Source organism: Podarcis filfolensis (assembly GCF_964270895.1).
Source record: "Podarcis filfolensis genome assembly, chromosome: 3".
Classification (NCBI taxonomy): Eukaryota; Metazoa; Chordata; class Lepidosauria; order Squamata; family Lacertidae; genus Podarcis; species Podarcis filfolensis.
Genome location: NC_139606.1, coordinates 77,427,903 through 77,443,151, shown reverse-complemented (window position 1 = coordinate 77,443,151; position 15,249 = coordinate 77,427,903). Strand labels below are relative to the sequence as shown.

Sequence of the window (15,249 nt, the reverse complement as noted above, 5' to 3'; positions counted from 1 at the left end):
CACATAGATAACCCTGCTTATAATGGGTTGGATTCCAAGATGCCATTACTGGAATTCCACTCATGGCCTCATAGACACCACTGGAACTTGCTAATGGAAGGGGAGAGAGAATTCTCACCAGTTCTCCCTCCTCTATGCTTCTCTACATCTGGAGTGAATGATATCTGAAGCTATTAAAACAACTTAGTAAAAACTGAGCAAACCGTAACAATCAATTAAGGTTTACACATCTCCAACCAACCTTGAGGCACCTTACTAACAATTAAGCATCTTTACATGTTTTTTCCTGTTCTTGCCTATATGTGTCTGCCATACTGATCTCTGTGGTAGAGATGGAAGCATTCTCTCTACTTTTAGGTCTCTTCCTGAAAACCACTTTTTCTATAAAGACTTTCCTCAACTGCCTCACTTGTTCTACTGCAGCTAATGTTAGTAGTCATTGAAGCAGTAGTATTTACATAGAACAGCTCAGATAGAAGGTTATTACATCTGTACTTCTACAGTGGTACCTCGAGTTAAGTTCTTAATTCGTTCCGGAGGTCCGTTCTTAACCTGAAGCTGTTCTTAACCTGAAGCACCACTTTAGCTAATGGGGCCTCCCGCTGCTGCCGCGCTGCCGGAGCATGATTTCTGTTCTCATCCTGAAGCAAAGTTCTTAACCTGAAGCACTATTTCTGGGTTAGCGGAGTCTGTAACCTGAAGTGTATGTAAGATGAAGTGTATGTAACCTGAGGTACCACGGTATACTGTTGTTTTATTTCAATGGCAAGCCTTCTGAACTGAGACAATGTTGTTTATGCATACAGTATTAACCTGCAAATTGTTGGCATTAAGTATTTTTTTCCAAAGTAGCAATAACAATAATAAAAGGTTAGGATGTAATTACTGAAAATTTGGTACTGTAGTATAAAACAAAATAGCAGCAATGAAAATTCTTTTTTTATTCAGACAAACCTTCCTGTAATGTTGCAACAGAACATTTTATTTATCATTGTCACATGGTATATTTTTTCAGAGAAATAAATAAATTAGTAGCTATTTGATTAGAAAAGCGGGGGGGGGGGTCCACAGCTCTAGCTCATTCTTTCTGTTATGATATCATCCACAAAATCATTTTGAGATTTGTTTTTTGTTTTCAATCTGATGCACGACTGCACCTCTAATCTTACCTGCATTGGACATATAGTATATGTTCAGATATAATGCTAAATCCTATTTTGGCATTATAAAAACAAGTGGAAGCTGTGGTTGAGTATAGAAAAGGAAACCATTTAAAGTCTGACATTTGCTTTTGTTTTCAGCTGTAGAATAATTTAAAACTCTTGAGTACCAAAAAAGGGGGGGAAAGCCAAACTGAGATAATTAAAACTTAATATAAACTATAGCTTTCATATTATCAAATTATAAGCAAGACAGTTTATATGAATTACGTAAGCACAAGTATGGCATCAAAAATTATATACAAGTCCTAAGATCCCATAAAGATGCATTTTTCTGCATGATTTCTTCTTTGGACTGCTGCAATTGAATTACACTCACCAACTGAGCAGAACATTCTGGAATGTGACCCAAGAATTCAGGCTGCATCATCTACACGCCATTATCACTGCAACCTCTTGACACAAAGGCATTTAGATGCCAAACACTCACAGCATGCTTTGAAGGCAGTCACTAGACACTGCATAATACAAACTGGAGGGTGAGAATGAGGTTATATAAAGGAACAATTGGGAAAGCATGAAGCAGGAAAGAGTACTATAGGAAATAAAGTAAACTGTCATTGTTACAACATATTACTTGGTATGTGTATCAGCTAGATTTAAGGTAATGAAGCAAATTGTACATTAATATAAGCTGCTTCATCCAACTGGCTTATGGTTGAAAAATAAATTTTCTTAAGCAATAACTCTACTTGTGAGTCCACAAGTAAAGATTAACGTTAAGTTCTACTAATATGCCCTTTTTATTATCATAGCTAGCTGTCAGTAACTTACTGAACCAGCAACAAGAGTCATAGAATAACAGATTCAGTTGTCTTCATGGAGGCTATAAATTTACTTTTTCTGCTTTTGCTTAATGCACGTTGCAATGATATTGTTGATTAACTATATACTGCTTTTTGTCCCAAAGGTCCCAAAAGCAGTGATTATCATATTAATACAAAAAAATATGATAAAATCACGAAATACCAACACACACAGTGAATACATAACCATGAGCAGCATTCTTGCTTTCACTAAATGCTTCTCCCCAACATTCCATCTTTCCCCTGAAAGCCAGATTAACTGTCACATGTGCACAAGTCCATCCACAATCAATTGCCCGTCAGTACTGAACTCGTCCTACCCCAAAGGAAAAACCCAAAGGGATAGTTGCCTTTGGTGTCTCTGCCCCTTCAGGGCTGCCCCACTGGAACTGCCCCACTGGCAGCAACCCCCCACCAACAGCTGCCTTCAAATAAACCTGTTTCTGTTTGGAAACAGCTACAGATGGCTATATCAAAATGATTTTTTTAAAATCCAAAATACTGCACTACTTTAAACAGTTGCATGGGCCCTCCAGGCTCATTTTGAAGCGGTCACGCTTGTTTAGTTTGCCATTACCCATGATTAGCACACTTATTGGACACTTCTGTCAAAGGACTTCCACATAGGTCATATATTTGCGAGGAAACTGGAAGAATGAAGGAAGAGTTGGATGGCGTCTATTTAAGTTTATACTTTGCTTTTTCCAGATGTTCAAGCCAGCTCACAATGTAAGTTAAAACAACTGTCAAAACGTATACAAAGTTGTTGTTTCCATTTGGTTTATTAGCTGAATTTTTAATTTTTTTAAAGGCAGATGATATTTCTCTCACTTTCAATTACTGCTGGTTCAGTAATTACAGTTTTACATGCTGGTCAAAAATTAATTAAACCACACAGAGCTAGCCCTACAGGGCATAAGTCTAACTGGATTGCAGTCTCTCTGTGTAGCATTTCAAATCTGGAACTAGAATTATATATAACCAAGCAGCTCCTGTATGAGGATTCTCAAAAGGTTTCCACCTTCTTCTTTTTTTAAGCTACAGCATTTGACCACATGTAATATAAGATGATAGTTAATTTCTAAGTATGTGTGAAACAGAATATAGGTATAGCCAGTGCTTTTTTTCTGGGGGTACACAGGGGTACGCATAACCCTAAACATTTTGTGAATCTAACTTTGGCCTCATTGAGGGACAGTATTTCAATATGAGTAGGAAATGAAAGTACCCTTAAACATTTTTTAAGGGAAAAAAGCACTGGGTATAGCCACTAGTTATGTGGACCAGTAATACCAGGGGGGAAATGAATATGTGCTTAATGCTGCGTTCATTTAATCAACACTTCACAGACTGAATTCTGCCCAATGTTTTGACATGAATAAGGGAAGCACTCTTCATACAAACCTCCATGAGAGTAAGTACCTTGAAGCTTTGGATCATGACATGAACAGTTTAATTATGAAATGTTTAAACCATTTCCCCACAAGATCATAGCCCAAGTGGTTTATGAAAAGCAAATAAAATTTCTGAGGCTTGAAAACAGCCAAGCACAACAGAACACTTTAAAGCACAGAAACAGCCAAATCCACACATTCTTCATTTGCTGCAAGAAATTTAAAACAAAACACTTTCAGTATTTTCACACAGTAATCTGAGAGCTTTAAGAAGCTATTGGATCAATCCTATGCCTACTATACACCGAGACCACAAATATGCTACCACTATGTCAGTGGAAAAGCTGCAATGTTGTGCCTCTGAATACCAGTTTCTCCCTTCTGAAGTGACCAAAGGCAGATTCTCACATACTCCATATCAAGCCCATTTGTGTGCCTGCAATCAAGGAGTACCTGATTCAATGGACCACATTCTTTAGATTGCTCTTTACACAGCAGACCTCGCCTACTGATGCTGAGCAAAAGTTGGACCTCCGCCTACAAATCCGAGAAGTCAAATGAGGTTTCTCCTGGCAGATTGGGACAAAGATATCACTGCCTTAGTATCTTCCTTTTTAGCCACAATTTTACCTTAAAGGGTTCCCAACGAACTATCCTTTTGGGGAACAGACAGGGCGAAGCAGAATATCTAAGTGCACACGATCACAGTGTGACCTTATTACCCTTGACAGCTTCACCCTCGTCCTTTTAATTATCCCAGTGACTTGAAATGTTTTATATTGTGATGCCAATAAAGGTATTTGACTTGATCTGAATACCAGTTTCTGGAAGTCGGAGGTGGGCAGAATGCTGTTGCACTTCTGTCCAGCTTGCAGGCTTCTGGTAAGCCACTGTGAGAACAGGATGCTGGACTAGATGGGCCAATGTATCTCAATTTAACAATTTCCAGAGGTGCCATCACAGACATAACCTGGTTCACTGCAACCCCAGTAAGATCCCAGTGAGATCCATAGCATGAAAACAAAATATAAGGATTCAATACTTAGACTAGTTATTTCCTTCAAAGTAGGTCAGCGCCCACTTAAATGGTAATAAAGCTTTTCAGACAGATTTGGTGCAAGCAGCTCCATTAAAAATGCCCCCAGGATTCCTAGCTCTGTACAAATTTTGGATACGAACTTCTTTGTAGATTAGGTATCTTGGTCTCAAACCTGACTTGAGAATTTACATTGGAAGAGATGGCCAAGGATGCAGGCCATTTATTAGTAAAGTGAAGAGGGGGTAATGTGTCAGGAGTCAGTCAACACAGTTTGTAATAAAATGCACACAATTTACTATTTCGAAAGCTTGTTTGTAATATCAAGATACACAATGGATTCTAAAACAGAATCAATGCAGTATTCATGCAGTATGTTAATATGAGTGACCAATGCTCCTAGCCACTGTATTTTATAATATACTGCTCTTGGATCACAATTTTCATGCAGTTGTTATGCTAACTGTCATGCTAACTGTAACAGGGGCTTGTCCTGTACCCACTTATTTCTTTAAAATTGCTTGGTCTCCCCAGTCATCCATCATCTGTACCTAAGGAATTAAGTCCTTTTTTCTGCCAGAAGCTGAGGAAAGTCTGTATTTTGCAGCTTGACAGCTTCCATCTCTGGCCTACTACCACTTTGATTGTTTCCAGTCTCTAGTCCCTGGGCACTTTCCTGGCTACATGACTGTCTTACGAGTGGCTTGTTAATTTCAACATGTCAACCAATGCTCACTTGGGTCCTGGTCTGTAAAGTTGGACTGTTGCCAAAAAGTCCTTCATCCCTCAGTGTCCCTCTTTTTTAGTTTGACCATCTATGTTCCTACGTAATGTGTGAGAAACCCAGAAGCCTGATCGTAAGTAGCTGTAGTAAGATACTTGTGGCTAAGATCGAGTGTAGTAAGTAGCAATAATAAGATAGACAGATGTGAACTAAAATGTTCTCTTTAAAAGTTTCTTGAAGCAACACCCTGCCTCTTGGGTTGTCCTCTTACCATCTTTTCTATTCTTAATAACTTCGTAAAACTGGTGTTGTGGTCTTGAGTACTTCCCTGCCTCCTCCACCCAGTATGTGAACATTTTGAAAATACTGCTAATGCAAATGCAAACATCATCCTTCATTCATATATCCACATTGCCAGTGGGTGGGGTATTTAGTGTTTTGGGGGGAGAGGGGCTGTCAAATTCTACATGTGTCTGAAGGAAGCAGGCAGCGTTTACTCTCAAATCTCAGTCATGCAAAGAGCACAAGTACCTTACACAGCTCCAATGGACCCTGTTTCGATACCTACAGGAGAAGTTTCTCTGCAGTGAGTCAGAGACAAATGAAGCCTTATGTAACCAGGCCTGAGGTACGGTAGGCTCTGCCTCCCTAGGAGGAGCTGGCTGGCTGGCTGGTTAAAGCCCCTTGCCTTATTTTGTAACCTTTGGCTTCTATGAATCAGGGGAGACAAAGCTACTATAAGGGATTCATTCTCCAAGCTAGGGTGGTAGGGCTGTGTCGAAATGGGATAAACCCATGTGTGATACAGTATATAATCTACATAGCTGCAGCCAAAGCTATTATTGATTAACTTACAGTGATATAGAACTCTTAATACTTTAAAAATGCACGTGGGGTAGCATTAGCATGCTGGAGTGAGGCAACTGGAATAAAACTATTGTTTTTGGCATAGTCACAATTTCTAATGAAACTGGAAATGCATAATCAAATTATTGTGATTAAAAGACCCAACTAAATCCCTATAATTTGTTTGATTTCCTGAAGCAGCAGCGGATACGGTATCTATGGCCATTTTAATCAAACTAGCATAACTGCAGCGCTTAGTGAGTTTGGCTTGGGTCCTAAATTGCTCCCACAGGCAGGAGTATCCTATATCAATATGAGAATCTCTCTTCATGATTCAGTGGCAAACCATCACCTTTCTTTTAATGCCAGTTACGTTATTTGACTTATTCACAACTCACACCATTGACAAAGGAAAATTCCCAGGGCACCATTTTCTTCTGTGTGCCAGTGATAGAAATGCACTACTCTTCCGTGTACTTTGTCTAATGACAGAGCTTTATTGGGCTGAAAAGGCTAGTATTGCAGATAACTGAGCAAGTAACCTTTTTTCTAAAGGAAAAGGACACTGAATGGAACAGTCATTTAGATCTCATGTTTCCATTTCAGAATACAAGAACTTGGCTGTTATAATTCTAAAGAAAGTCTTCAAAATGTGAGCCAACTAATCAAAGCACAGCTGCCTGCAGAATTCTACGTTAGGTCATGAACTTACTTTTACAATGAATGCTTTACCAAGACACTAATTCCAACACCAAAACATTTCATTATTTACCCCACTCCATGTCTGATACCCTCCTTAAATAAATTGAGTTGGATCCAAAGAAGCATGAGCAGAATACTAATTAAGTCATGTTCTTCTGCAAATTTGCACAGCCAATAAGTAGAACACTTTGTGCAACAAACTTCATCATGGCAGATGAAGGGATCGTGCAACTATATATCTGCACATGACATACACATGGTTCCCCTTTGCAAAGCAAGCCAAAACAGAAGACAGCAGGCAGCCAAGCCATTAGGACTTACTTTACACATGTGTATAAAGATATAAACTATAAATGCTACATCCCACCCATTTTTGACTCTGTCTCCACTCACCACTAGCATGTGGCTCAGTACATCAATTTTAAAATGTTGAACCAAAACCTGCTGCAACCACTTCATGCAAACATGCTTCAGTGTACTAGAGCCGGACAATATCTGATTTTCAACATCATGGTATATCACCAGCTAAATTATCACAATATCTCACTATATATCTGCTGCAATGGAGGGCCTTACTGAGCCTCCTGACGGCGGCAGAGGTCCCGCCGTACCTTCCCGTGGCAGCGAAGGGTGCGTCACACTTCCCCGCAGCTGCAGAGGGTCCCTCCATACCCCCCCACAAACACAGTGGCGGAGGATGAACCATGGTTCCCTGCAGCTGCAGAGGGCTTTGCCATGTATCCCCACGGCAGCAGAGGGTCCCACCGTACCTCCCCACTGTAACAAGCCAAAAGATAGTTTCCTTTAAATAAATTTAATTTTTTTAAAAAAACCCTTCCCTTTTGATATGGCGGAAAGCTATTTAGGGGGAACCAACAACATAAAAACTCTTCCTCCTGTTTTTTTCACAGGTGGATGCGAGTGTGAGAAAAGAAATAAGAGCTTTCCAGTTCTTTGTTTATGTTCTTTCTTTACTTTGCTGGTGGATCTTTGATTGTCCAGCCTGGGGGGGGGGGTTCCTCCTGGACTGTTAGCAGGCTCTGCATAATTAATCACAGAGCCTAGGACTTGCCGCTCAGAAGGTCAGTGGTTCGAATCCCCATGATGGGGTGAGCTCCCGTTGCTCAGACCCTGCTCCTGCCAACCTAGCAGTTCGAAAGCATGTCAAAGTGCAAGTAGATAAATAGGTACCACTCCGGCGGGAAGGTAAACAGCGTTTCTGTGCGCTGCTCTGGTTCGCCAGAAGCGGCTTCGTCGTGCTGGCCACATGACCTGGAAGCTGTACACCGGCTCCCTCAGCCTATAGAGCGAGATGAGCGCCGCAACCCCAGAGTCGGCCACGACTGGACCTAACGGTCAGGGGTCCCTTTACCTTTTAAGTGGAAGGATACTGGTGAAGCTGAAAGAGTTTGCTGGTTTGTGTGAGGGCTTATCATCACTTCTTACTGGTTAGGAGGGAAAACAAAGCTGGAGACACCATGCCTGCAAATTATCTGCAAAGTATCTGTAAAGTATCCGGTCAGTTGAGCTACCCCCTGGGAAACTGTTAAGTGTCCACCTTTTGTTGGGGGGGCCACTAGGGGCGCATTGGAAGATGGCCGACAATACCATCTCTCCGGCTCACACGAGGTAATTAAGAGGCTGATATGGGAGTATGCAGCCTCCCTTGTTGCCCCAAGGAAATGGGGAACACTGCCTTGCCTGCTGTGGCCATAAATCACCCCTGGATTCGAAAGAAGGGGGTGAGAGCACTAGGCACAAAGCCCTTGTGTGGGTCTGGCTCTCCCGGATGCTGTCTCTGATTGTGCACCAGCTGCATCAGCTCAAAATAAACAATTAGAGAGAGAAGCAAATGCACATACTTCAAGTGAAGATTGGGAGTAAAGACTGTTAATTAAAGGGGTCTCTGTGAAGTGGAAGCGATGGGCTGGATTTAACAATAAATCAAGAAGAAGAGTCCTCAAAGGATTGGTATGTAGTGGAACTGAAAGGGGGGGGCTTTTCTTTTTTTGTCTTATGTGAGTACCTAATAACCCCCCCCAAGAAAAAAATCGTTGCAATTACTGATCACAAGCAGGAGGATTAAGAAATGTGTGGAAATAAATTACTAATCAAAGACATGGCTGGTGGGAAGATCGGGAAGGAATGAAAGTTCTGTGTGATGCAGCAATAAAAAGAGATATGTTTACGGCAGGCCTGCCTACAGGAGGACAAGGGGGAGGAGGATTATGGCTTGTTACTATATCGGAATGTGAGTTGGACCTGGCAGGGCCCCCTGAGAAAATTGATGAGAGACCGGCAGGCCTGTGGAAATCAACGGACAGACTGTGGGAATGTTGTGTACGGAGGTGCGGAAATGGCATCTTTTTTTTTTTTTTTTGACATGGCTCTTGGAGGAGTGTAAAATCCACACCGGATATAACGTTTGTTTTCAACCCGCTTGTGGAGACTATCAGAGATCACAAAGAAAGGAATATATGATAACAACAAGAAATTGAGGAAAACAACAAAGAGAAGGTACATTAAAGCAGCAGCAAGAGAGATGTTTGGATGCCTTTCGGAGCACGAAGTATGGGTACCCCCAACAAAAATTTAAAAATTTGGCTGTGTAATTTGGAACTAATGTGATTTGGAATTAATGTGATGTGATTGTCCTGTTAATAAAAAATATTTATAAAAAAAAAGTGTCCACCTTTTGTTTACCTTGTTGAAACACTTATCACAACAAAGCAGGTATTCAATGGTATGGTGATTTATCACACAGCCCTACAGTGTAGTTCAGCTTTTCAGCAGGTACCATGTTACAAAACATACATGTGAATAGGGTCAGGGCATCAACTTCCAGTTTATATTTTATCAGACATAATTTCTAAGAATCTTAGATTATGGGATATCTAAAATGTTCTACGGCAATAAATATTATGGCATGTCCTCGAGGGAGGACTTTCAAACCCAAATATGCACATGTGAAAGTTAATCCTTATCCTTGCCATTATGCAATAAAGAAAGAAAGGTCATTATTTGTCATGCTTTTTAAATCAGTTAACAAGCCTGACAGAATTAAAAAATTGTCTGTAATCACCTTTTCATTTGTCCCAATGTCATAAGCCATTGAGACAAGCTCCTTTCTAAATGCTGCTGAAAAATTAAGCATTCTGTGATACAAAAGGTCCAACTCCTCCATCTTAGCTAAATGTTAGTTAACTTAAAATAAAGCAAGCTAAAAAAAGTGCAATTGCACAATTTATTTCTTTTACTTATAGCATGCCTACTGTTACACATTCTTCTCATTCAGCACTGTGAAAACTACCAAAACCCCACCTAATTCTTTCCATTTGTCAGAATTTAAATTAATATATTAATATGCAAGTGTCAGGTCATCCACACCATTTCATGATAAAACTGCAACTTAAAGGTTTTATCAAATGGTTGTTGTTGTTTTCCCAGCTCTTGACCGCAATGATTCGAGGTCAACACAGATCATGGTGAATCACCTCTAATCTAGATCACAGACTATGGGCATCATGATGTCCAAATAAGTGGTACAGTCATTGCAGGGGAAGGATACAAAACTCCTACAGTGCCACTTAATTTCTCATCCTTCTGTTAAGATAATCATAAACTGTACTGTAAGTAGTAACAGCAGATTATGATTCTCCTGAAACCAATAAAAAACCCCACACACATTACTATGTTAGCCCAACACCTTCCATGTAGTAGCATCAGCTGTTATCTACTAGTTAGTGTAAACACACAGTACAAAGTAACACTCTTCTCTCTATATCATTTTGGCCCCCACAAGATTTTAATCAAGACCATCTTCAACAATTTAATTTACTGAGTGCTATGAAGGACTATTTTAGAAAACGTTTGTGCCACTATGACATATTTTGGATTAAACAGCGATACAGAATTCAGCTTGCCTTTTATCAGACGCTTGCTACCTTCTTTTCCTTGTAAATGACATTCAATACACCTTCAACAGACTATTATTCTATTACCTTTTGTTGTTGCTGCGGGATTCTCTCTCATTAGTCATTTTGACTTCTAACACACCACTGTCATGGAAAGTTCACTTAACAACTGAGATAACATTTCACAGCATATGTAGATAATGTCTTTTCTATTTGACAGCCTGGAAGCTGTCCAGAAGAGCTCTTGTTCTTTTTAAACACTGTTTAGATAATAGTGGGTATAAGATGGCAAAGCTATTAAGTTACCCGAGGAGTCTTTCCAGACTATTGCTTCCCTGTGCAATAAGTACACAGTTATTACCCAGTTGCTGATTGAGTGCCAAAAGTCTTTACCCAACCTAGTGCATCTATTATTGAAGTATTGTTTTTATCCAGCACTCAGTGCAACATTTTATATAAGATACTTTTATTCCTAATGCATCAAAGAGTGCAATATTTTGTTTGAGGAACAATGCAGTTTCCCCATTCCAATATAGCAGAGATTGCAAAAACAAGTGTTGTGTACAATGTTGTACACAGATAAGGCTATCAACGGTTATTAGCTGTGATAGTTGCGTACTACCTCCACTGTTGGAGGCAGTATGTTTCTGAATACCAGTTGCTTGGGAACACGAAGGGGGAGAGTGGTGTTCTGCTCATTTCCTGCTTGCAGAGTTCCCATAGGCATCTGGTTGGCTTTTGTGGGAACAAGATGCTGGGCTAAATGGGCCTTTGGTCTAATGCAGTTGGGCTCTTTTTCTTCTTCTTATGTACATCACTATGGAATCTTCCGATGAAGCTGGTTAAGAAATATAAGTAAATAAAATGTATCACTGTAAATTAACCCTGGATCTCTTAACAACTAGAATCACAAGTCTCCCTGCTATCTCCAGCAAAATAACCCTTTTGTGCTACCCCACATAGCTACAGACACACTTCTCTGCCCTCCATTATCATTACTAAAGTTTAGTACAGTGGTCTTGAAACTTATGTGATGGTTTGGTACTTGGGGTCCGCACACAAAAGCAAGAAACACATCCTATTATAGCCTCTAATTTCATCCACTACTCAGTACTATACTTGGCAAGAGATAAAACCCACATGTGTTAAGCCAAACAGGTAAGCAGTTAATGGGCAACAGTTCTGAATGCACATTAGCAAACCAAACACAGAACCATGAAGGAAGGCTGTTATTCATGTGAACAGGACTCTGCCTGATACAGGGTTGAATAAATTGTCCAGCTATCTCAGTACTGTCAACACTCATTGGTTGTTCTTCTCTAGGGTTGCAGGTTGGAGATTTTACCAGCCATACCAGGATCTTTGCATGCAAAGCATGTGCTCTTCCACTGACTTACAACCCTTCCCCTACTACCAAACAATGCATGGGAAAATGGGAGCATGCCAGCTGGTCCCACTAGGTACTTTAAGCATGCAGCATATTGTACAAGTGTAGGCTCTGTATGTGCAGCCAGGGACCCTGGTCTCCCTGACCTCTAGAACACAGCTACAGTTTCGCACATATGTAGGGTGGTTTTTTCCAGAAGTGATGCTGTACAAGCCTTTGTGCAATTAAGAACACACAAAAATACATGAGAGCAGTTTAATTTCATACACATTTCTGGGTAGCAGACAGCATAAATACAATTGATACTGCACTTTACGACCGCAAAACATGAATTATAGCAGAGCACAATGCCCCAAGGTCATCAACTGAAGCACTAAGAGCACTTGGCAAAGATGGAGCCACAATCAAATATTCTGCACTCATTTGTAATGGCAACCTTCATTTTGCTGATCTCGCTATGGTCTGCGAATAAGCAAGAGTTTGTTTTGTTTTCTCATTTACCAATAAGATAGCTTGAGGACACATGTTTTCATTTCCCAACACTCACTCTACTACTCCTCTCACAAGGAAAACAGAAATCTGAGCAGAATTATAGGTATAATTTGAATTTTGTACAATGCATTTCTGTAGAAACAATGCTCCAACAAGCATTTCCCTCTGAAGTGATGACTTCCTTATTTCACCCAAGCAACTTTTTCCACACAAACAACCCCCCACAAATATGTGGTGCTAAAATCACAGAAAGCATTCGCCAACCCCAAAATGAAGCCATCAAGAATGAGCCCGATTCAGCCTCAACATTGTGTACAATGGAAAAGCCGCTTTCCTTTGCCTGTGTTCAAGCAAGACTGTAAAATCACAAAATACATCCATTTAATACAACAATGAATAATAAAACCACAAATTAAAAATCTTGAACCTCTGAGAAGTGCAGCCCTCCACCTAGCTCCTTCCATCCCACATAGTTATTAAATTTTCCACCCCAGATACAGTTGTTAAATCCAGGCCACACATCACAAATATTGAGGGAATAGAGTGGAACAGAGAGGCAGCTGTTAAATTGCTGCATACCTGTCCTGGAGAGAGGGGGGGAGGGAAGGAAAATAATGGCTGTCAAATATGTTATAGCATTAAATTATCCCAAGCAGCAGGGCCCTTGCATAATAGTGCTATACTTCAGAGATTACTCCCATTTCACTAGTAGATTGAGCTAAGTTTTTGTTATATGCTAGTTTGAGCCATTATTATGTACCGAGCTCATCACTCCAAGTCAAATCCTAGCCTGCTTTAAGACATTTAATGAAATAGCAGGGTTTCTCGTGTGCTGCTCTGGAGGAGACCGAATTCTAAAGGGGTCATTTTATTTCTTTTACTATTTAATGCTTATTTCCCTCTCCCACTCTAGATCTCACCAGAATTTCAACTGCTGCAATCCCCCAAAAAGGCAGCCTACTCAAGACTGCCAGCAGTGATTCAGCTGGAACTGTACTGCAGTGATCTGCAGTCTGTTTCATCAAATATTCAATAAAAGCAAGCTCTCAAAGCCAAATACAGATCTTATTTGATTTGAAGCTCCCCCCCTCCCCTGCACACATATACACCGGCTATCTCCCATTTCTTTATTCGTAATATCAACTTAAAATTCCAGTACTAGTTTTCTTTTAAGCCAGGGGACAGGTGGAGAAAACACCTGTAAACACACATTTTTGTAACTAAAGCTATATCCCACTGCAGGCCAGTTTTCATTCAACCCCATCAGACAGAATAAAGTCTGGACGTGAGAAACTCAAAAACTTTAATTCACTAGTGATTCCTTACTGCAAAACAGAAAAGCAGCAGAATTTGCACGAGCTAATGCTTGCTTCTGCATTGCAGCTGAATTCAGCTGATATTGGCCTTAGTGAAGATTTATTAGGGGGATGCTGCCTGGAATAATAAACCAAAAAAGCAAACAGTATCAAATTTAGTCTGACTTAATAATTGACACATTTAGGTTGTGAAAAAGAGAAAGCAAGTATTTAAAGTTGTGGGCAGCAATGCCTTCACCCGATGATTGCTTTCCCCATGCTGATCTCCAAGGCAGTAAAGCCGTCATCTGCATACAAACATGAGAACGGGCCTTTTCTGTGGTGGCTCCCTGCTCTTCCCAGGGAGGCTCATCTGGCACCTTCATTACATACATTCAAGCACAAGGCAGAAACATGCCTCTTCTCCCAGGTCTTAGGCTAATTAAAAAATCTATGGCCTTTTAAACTTTTGCAGGGGGGGCAGTATTGGTTTTGTTTGTTACTATGGTATGTATTTTCATGCTTTTATATTGTAAACCACCCCATGATCCTTGGATTGATGATGATGATGATAATACAAACCAGCAGCAGCTTCTGCACAAAAGCTGCCTGAACTATTTCTGCCACAAAAGAACCACGGCTTCTGATTGCAAATCACAAGCTGGTTTGAGAAAGGCTCATCAAAGAGGAGTAATTTCATGTGAACCTGGCTTTAAAAAACCAGTAGTGGGAGTGTGCAGGAGAACTAAGAGAAATATAAATCTCAGAGTAATAACCCATGTTTGTACTTCTCTTTTCAGTTTACGGCTCATAATGATGCATATTCAGCATTCTGGATAGAACATTTTTCCATAAAATGGTTTTAATTTCTATAAATGCGTTGTTTCATAAATTTAAGTAGTAACATAGAGGCCACATTCAAACACAACGCTAAAAGGCCCCTCAATGGGTGAAGGAAGTGCCTGCCCCCACCAAAAAAAAAAAAAAATCATTATTGTCACAGCCACTCTCACCTTCTCATCTTGCATTTTTTGACACCAACTCAAAAACAAATTAATTCAGTCTGCCAGTTTAACACTGAGAATTGCTAAAGCAAAAGGGAGGGAGCCCAGAAAACATCCATACTACTGGCTGTTCTGCATCTCAGCCCAAAAGTGTATAACGTAATGCAGTGTTTCCATTCTGATAATTATAGGCTCAAACATATTATTAATTACTCTCAGTTTTTCTGGACTTAGTCTATAGAACCTGGACAAAACTACACCCCACCCAATAAAGCTTCCCCCCCCCCCCGCCTTTTCAGTTTAAGGATTTCATGGACTCATAGGTTGCTGTACTGGTAGCACACATCTTGGGCAACACCGAAAACCAGACTCCAACATGCATACTAAACAGCTTGGAACCAGTTTACTTAATTAACACCTTCAAACCAT

General features: G+C 40.3%; 1 protein-coding gene and 1 long non-coding RNA gene across 2 annotated transcripts in view; one reads left to right on the top strand and one right to left on the bottom strand.

Annotated features, from left to right (window-relative positions):
* RYR2 (ryanodine receptor 2) overlaps nucleotides 1-15,249 on the bottom strand; it is a 246,664-nt gene that overhangs the window by 215,779 nt on the left and 15,636 nt on the right.
* LOC310759202 lies at nucleotides 1,627-6,814 on the top strand. The gene is made up of 4 exons (XR_014546263.1): nucleotides 1,627-1,800; nucleotides 2,641-2,755; nucleotides 3,376-3,440; nucleotides 6,633-6,814. It is a non-coding gene; the product is annotated as an uncharacterized lncRNA (long non-coding RNA).